The 7,356-nt window shown below is 39.3% G+C and overlaps 1 pseudogene; it reads left to right on the forward strand.

Annotated features, from left to right (window-relative positions):
- Positions 1-897: 897 nt before the first annotated feature.
- Positions 898-1,982, forward strand: LOC125155068 (calcium/calmodulin-dependent protein kinase type II subunit gamma-like; annotated as a pseudogene).
- Positions 1,983-7,356: the final 5,374 nt, after the last annotated feature.

Here is a 7,356-nt window from a genome sequence, read left to right on the forward strand (position 1 = left end):
TTGGGCTTTATGGTTTTGTTTTTTGGTTTTTGTTTTTGCCTCATCAACTCTTGCTCCCTTGGCTGAGTGGTGGTGATTGCACAGACATCAGTGTGGTCTGCACCACCATGTCTGCCAACATGGCCACCACCACCACCCAAACATGCTTCGCCAATGACTACACGTGCTTTAAGGAGCTCAGCAATGTTGCTTTCTCTGTGGCTTGCAGGTATGTGAAGAATTCCTGCATGCAGGATGATACAGCAAAAATCATCAATACCAAGAAGTTACCTGCCTAGGAGCCCCAGAAACTAGAATGTGAAGTCAAACTACTGTGACTTTTGAAACAAGCAAACATCAAGTGCCTTTATGACAGAAGAAGGGTTCACAACCTCATGTTTGACCACATTACTGGAAAGTAGCTATTTGATGAGATTGTGGCCAGAGGGTAGTACAGTGAAACTGGTTCTGTATACATCAAATTCTGGAAAGTGTTAGCCACATCACCAGCATGACATTGTCCACCAAGACCTGAAGCTTGGCAACCCAATGTTGGCAAGCAAATGCAAAGATGCAAACACAAAGCTGGCCTAGTCATGGAAGTGTGGGAGAACAACAGGGTGGGCTTAATTTTTTTTTAATTTTTTTTTAAGTTTATTTATTTTTGACAGAGACAGAGTGCATGCATGAGCTGGGGAGGGGCAGAGAGAGAGGGAGACACAGAATCCGAAGCAGGCTCCAGGCTCCAAGCTGTCAGCACAGAGCCCAATGCAGGGCTCGAACTCACAAACTGTGAGATCATGACCTGGGCTGAAGTCGGACACTTAACCGACTGAGCCGCCCAGGTGCCCCAGGGTAGGCTTAATTTTGATGGTACCCCAGGTTAGGTGTCCCCTATGGCCTTGAAGAAAGATCCCTATGGAAAACCTGTGGCCATCTGGGCCTGTGGGATCTTCCGTATATATTCTGTTGGGATTGTCTCCTTTCTTGGATGAAGGTCAGCACAAACCATATCAGCAGATCAAGGCCAGAGCCTATAATTTCCCATCACAAGTGTAGGATACAGTGACTCCTAAGGCAAGAACTTGATCAAGCAGCGGCTGACCATAAACCCCACAAAATGCATCATGCCTCACCCGGCTCTCAAGTACCAATGGGTCTGCCACAGATTCCCCAGTGGCATCCATGATGTATCATCATGAGACTGTGGAGTGTTTGTGCAAGTTCAAAGTCCTGAGAAATCTGAGGGGTGACATGCTCACGACCGTGCTTTCCTCCAGGAATTTTTTAGCTGCCAAAAGTGTATTGAGCAAGAAGTCAGATGGTATTTGAAAGGAACAGAAACCACCATGGTGCACAGTTCCCAGATGGCATCAAGAAGTCCACAGAGAGCTGCAACATCACCATGGAAGATGAAGACCTCAAAGTGCACAAACAGGAGACCATGAAGATCATCAAACAATAGACCGAGGTTGTTAACAATGGGGTCCTTGAGGCCTACAGGAAGATCTGTGATTTAAGCCTTACTTCTTTTGATCTCCAGGCCCAGGATAACCTCACAGAGGGGATGGATTTCTACAAGTCTTACTTTGAGAGGCTTCTACCCCAAAACAAGAAGCCCATTCACAGCACCTTCTTGAACATACACATCTACATGACTCATGGATGCAGCTTACATCTCCTACATCTACCTCACCTGGTACATAGAGAGAAGTGTCAGCCTCTCCCCAGCCAGGTGGAGACCCCAGTCCTGCAATGTTGAGATGGCAAATGGCTCAGAGTTCTCTATCATTGCTATGGTGAGCTCAGTCACAGAGGCATTAGGCGATCCCAGCCAGCCAGAGATCACTGAGCCTTTGTGGTCAGTGGTTCTGGAGGACATGAGCGACAGTGGCAGCCCGGTTCATTTGAGATTTAAAACAAGTTACAAAATGGCGGCGGCCAAGGCACACCCTTGCATGTGGCCCTCCCGCCTGCCCTTTTATCTACGTCTGCTCTATTGAGACGGTTTTACATTTAAGAAATAAAAAATAGAAAAAAAGATTGTTAAAAAATGGAATTCATATGATAGTTCTAATTTTCAATATTTGAGGAACCTCCATAGTGTTTTCCACTGTGGCTGTGCCAGTTTGCATTCCCTCCAACAAAGCACAAGGTGGGAATCTTCACCAGCATTTGTTATCTTCTGTCTTCTGATAATAGCCATTCTGACCAATGTGCCGATATCTCGCTATGGTTTTGATGTGCATTTCCCTGATGTTGAGTGATATTAAGCTTTTTTCATGTGCCTGTTGGCCACCTGTATGTTTTCTTTGGAAAATGTCTATTCAGATCTTCTGCCCCCATTTTTAATTTTTAAATCAGATTGTCTAGGTTGTTGTTGTTGTCATTGAACTGTATGAGTTCTTTATGTATTTTTAATATCAACCTCTTATCAGATATGATTTACAAGTATCTTCTCCCATTCAGACCAGTGTAGAGAATATAGTTGGTAATATTGTATTAATTTTGTATAGTGACAGATGGTAAATACACTTGTGGTGGTCATTATTTTCTGATGTATACAAATGTCAAATCACTATGCTGTACACTTGAAACTAAATTGTGTGTCATTGAACCTCAATTATAAAAGAGAGAGAGAGAGAAAGAATCAGAATGGCCAGACCAAAAAAAAAAAATCAGTTTTTAAGGCCATTTTGTGGGGCTTGGTCTGGCTCCAAGAAGACTGTTCTCACCTATATTTTTGCCTGGTTCTGTTAAAATTCTAACTTGTTGAAGTTAATATTGTTGTTCTCATAGAGCTACCACTTCCTTTTAATTGCTTACTACCAAAATTTCCATGGTTTTCAACAGCGCCCTTATGCTTAAACTTCCCCATGCTTTGTTCCAAATACAGCCTGTTTCCTTGGGGAGAGCTCTTTGTTCTTATTGTCTTCCTCTCCTGCTGCGTAAATCTTGTGCACCACGGCTGTGGAGTTGAGTTAGAGGTAGAGAGGTGGCCAAATTCTCTCAGAATGAAACCTTTGCTTTACAAACAGGGCTCAGTGCAAGGGCAGTAGCATGTGATCTTCTCAGCATGCCCCCAACTGGCATAAAGCCTCTATCCTCTGGTAATGTTAAAGAAAAATGTTAGGGCTCCTGTACCTGGAATAGAGCCTCCTTCTTATGAGTTGAGGATAAATGGAAGAAAGGAGCCCCAGGTCTCTCATTGTCTATTATCTGGAATAGAGGTCTTGCAGCATAGAGCTGGGGAGAAAAAGAATTGCTGAAGTCTTACATCTCCTGGAGAGACTGTAGTCCTAGGCTGTGCCCTGGAAGAACAGAGAGCCACACCCACCTGAGGACGAATACCATCCCAGGGAGCTGGCTAGGTTTGGAGAGCCTACTGGCTCAAGTTCCCACTCTTGATATGTTTACCCACATTTAGTAGAATTTCTTTCTTCGTCGATTGGTTTATGTCCTTAGTACAATATTCAGGGGTTTTGAATGTTGTTGTTGTTGTTGTTGTTTGTTTGCTTGTTTGCTTTTATCATTTTCACCAGTAAAAGCCATTTCACTTGAGAAAGAGCCATTCCAGATGTCATTAAAGGCAAGTGTTTGTTTGGTTTTCCTCAAAATAAACACACTACCACAAGGAAAATAATCCTCATTACTGCATTTGAATAGTTGTGTATGAAATACATTTTGGAGGAAAGAACTACTGTTCTCTGCAATATATTATGAAACTTGGGGTATATTAAATAATGAAATACATGTGAAGTTATCTAGCATTAGAGCTGACATATAAGTGGTTCTTGACAAATTACTCTTCTTTCTGAATATGTTGGTGGTCATTTTGTGATTGTAATTAACCTGAAATTGATCTTGCATTCAGCATAGGCTTGAGAGTGCTGTTTAAAATTTTCTCCTGTCAAAAAAGAACAGACACTGGTAAGAAAATTTTCTGAAAATTATAGAGTCTCATACCTAATTTGCAACAGTGTGAGCTATGCTTAGTTATATATGTTTTTGTATCAATAATTATTTTATGCTAATGTTCACATATGTAGGTGTTTCTTACGTCTGTTATTTCTGTGTGGAGAAATGCATCCAACTAGAACTTCTAATCCTTACTGAGCCTTCAAAGAACTATGTAGGTGAAAGCAATAAACCTTTTAATACCACATGAGTGCCAGTCTCCTCCTCGGTTCACCCCTAGACTTGATTTAGTTTAATCGATTTTATCTTGTTCCTGACCTCCAGGACTGTCTGCAATTTTACTCTGTCTTTTAGATTTGTGCGCTGATTAAAGTTTTTTTGCCTTACCCTTGGAACTTATTAAGTATGTAACTGAGATTTACCTTTTGGCTTTTCTCACTTTTACCTATTTATGAGATTTGATATTAATTCTGGCTTCTCTTCACGGGCCAGGGGAGGAAGTAAAATATTAAACCTTTCACTTCATCAGCTCCATGAGCCAAATACCACTTTACACATATTGTAGATTGTTTTAAACAAAAATAAATTTTTAAAGAATATTTATTTTATTATTTTAATAAATTATTTAAAACTGTTTGAATTAGACATAGAACTGAGAGCTTAACTGAACTATGATTTTTATCTTTAAAAGTGCTGTGGACATTATAGAGAGAACCTCTCTCAGAGCTAGGGAAACCGGGGTAGAGATCAAGAAAAAGGGGGAGTGGAAGCCAGACCTTAAGGGATTCCAATAAAAGAAGAGAATCTTGAGTGAGTGAATTAATGAATTCGTAAGTGAAAATATTAAAATTAATAAAACATGCCAGAGATTCTTAGTGAAGAGAGGTTTATTGGAAGCCACACTGAAAAATCATTTTTGAAAGACAAGTTGATGGGGTGCCTGGGTGGCTCAGTCAGTTGGGCGTCCGACTTCAGCTCAGGTCATGATCTCACAGTCTGTGAGTTCGAGCCCCGCGTCGGGCTCTGTGCTGACAGCTCGGAGCCTGGAGCCTGTTTCAGATTCTGTGTCTCCCTCTCTCTGCCCCTCCCCTGCTCATGTTTTCTCTCTGTCTCAAAAATAAATAAAAACATTTAAAAAAATTTAAAAAAAGAAAGACAAGTTGAATTCAGATTATGGAAGGTGTGAGTTTTGAGAGCAAAAGTGTCTCTCCTTTAATAAATAAACAACTCATTTTTTATACATTTAAATTCAAGTTAGTTAACATACGATGTAGCTTGGCTTCAGGAGTAGAACCCAATGATTCACTTCTTACATGTGACACTGGTGCTCAACCCAAAAAGTGCTCTTCTCAATGCCCATCACCCATTTAACCCATCCCCCCACCCAACTCTCCTACAGCAACCCTCAGTTTGTTCTCTGTATTTAAGAGTCTCTTATGGTTTGCCTAAGCAACTCAACATGTGCTGCTAATGCTATTGCTTTGTTCTGTTCTCATGAGTAGAGGAAGCTGATACATTAGGGAAATACATCAGTGAATATTACAAATCATCTATAAGAAAAAAGACTCAGACCCAACCACAAGTGAAGGGCCAACATGGGAAGTAGCTGTGGGAATGGAAAGAAAGGAGCCAGATGTGAGAAAAGTCATGGAGTCAGTACCAGCATGCTTTTGAAGGGGAGAGAGAAGCACCAAGTGTAAGCAATGCTTTGGAAAACAAGGCAGGCAAAAAATATATAAAGTTGTTGATCATGGGAGTTTTAGATCTATGCACACTATACACAACAGGCAATATTCTGCAGTACAAAGGATCTGAAATCTAAAGTAATAAGCAGAGAATGTGGTATATTATATCCAGAGACAATAAAACTTCATAGCCTCAAGTGTGTGCTGTGAAATTTCCTTTATAAAACATTAATTATATGAATGTGTCACATTAAGCAGTTCTTGGAAAGAATTCTTATGTTCCACTCAGAAAGCTGGATTGATTTTTTTCTACCCATGAACAGTGCAAATTTAGTTAAAATATTGCTTCTCAAGGATTTTACTTTCATGTGTAAGGGATTATTTAGTATCGGCTATCAATTCAGGTAACAATTATTTCCAATGGGCAATCTGTTCTTAAGATATATGAAACCGATTAGAAAATCCCTGTAGGTTGAATATTTAATTATAAACAGTCCAATTAACTTAATTTCTCCTAATACTATAGTCTGAAATTTTGCAGAAGTCAGAAACATACACTTTCCCATTCAAGACACATGATTTATCAAAATTGCTCAGTGTGGAAAAAAATATTTTAATTCCCCGTTTTTGGAGGTTTATACATTTGGCAAAATGTAACAGTTCTTGTGATTTATGACTTGAAATTTATTAATTTTCATTACTAGAACTAATTATGGCCATTTCTACTTACTATTTCCCTCATTAGAAAGCCCCAGCGCACGTCGTCAGTCAATTAATGACTCGTTGCTCTCCCTACCTTGTCTGCTGTGTTATACTCACTTCATGAGTAGTGAAGAGTTTAAGTATTTAGACAATTTTGATTACTGCTATTTGTAAGGGAAAAGCAACCAAAAATGTAATAAGCTGTTCTGCATCACATCCAGGTTTTCTCAGGCCTGAAACTTATGGTTTGGAGGAATTTTGTGAAGGGAATAAAGTTTTAAATTTATTTATAAACAAGTAAATAAAAATCAGGAACTTGTAAGGGTCTACATGAGTGGAAGGTCATAAAAATGTATGCATCGTGATAAATCTGCCTTTAAGAAAGACAGTTGTCACTACAAAATGTAAAGGGTGAGAAAAATCCCTTTTGGCAAAGGAAAAAGCTTTCTAATGTGGCATACTAGGTGAAGTAAATGAACGAATGGCATCTTTTTTATTGTTCTTAATAAAACCCGTGGCTAGAAAGTGGTATATCTCTGTTCTTTAATTTTGTATTACCAAGTTAGCTTACAGAATGTTTACCAACAATTAAAACTTCTTATCCTCAACACCTTGAACATAATGTTGTAGCTAATAATACACCAATGGCATATCAATATATATTCTGGAAGGAAGAGAATACCCATGACAAAAATAAAAGCAGATGTCATCACTACAGGGGAACCGTTTGCAACACATGCATTCGACAAAAGGCAAATATTAAAAGCATATAAAGAATTCCTACAAAACAACAAGAAAAAAAAACACACACCAGTGGAAAAATGAACAAATGATATGAACAGTTCACAAAAGTAACCAAAATAGCCCCAAAATATTCAAATGATGCGAACTTCACTCATCATCAGAGAAAGACAATCTGAGCCAGAATTTACGTGGCTACACCGTCACCAGAATAAGGAAAATGAAAGCATAGACAACACTAAGTTTGGACTAGAATGTAGAGTAACAGGAGCTACCATACCCTGCTATTGAGTGAGAAGATATGTATCTCCTTTGGAATACTCCCATACTA

Source organism: Prionailurus viverrinus, chromosome F1 (assembly GCF_022837055.1).
Source record: "Prionailurus viverrinus isolate Anna chromosome F1, UM_Priviv_1.0, whole genome shotgun sequence".
Lineage (NCBI taxonomy): Eukaryota > Metazoa > Chordata > Mammalia > Carnivora > Felidae > Prionailurus > Prionailurus viverrinus.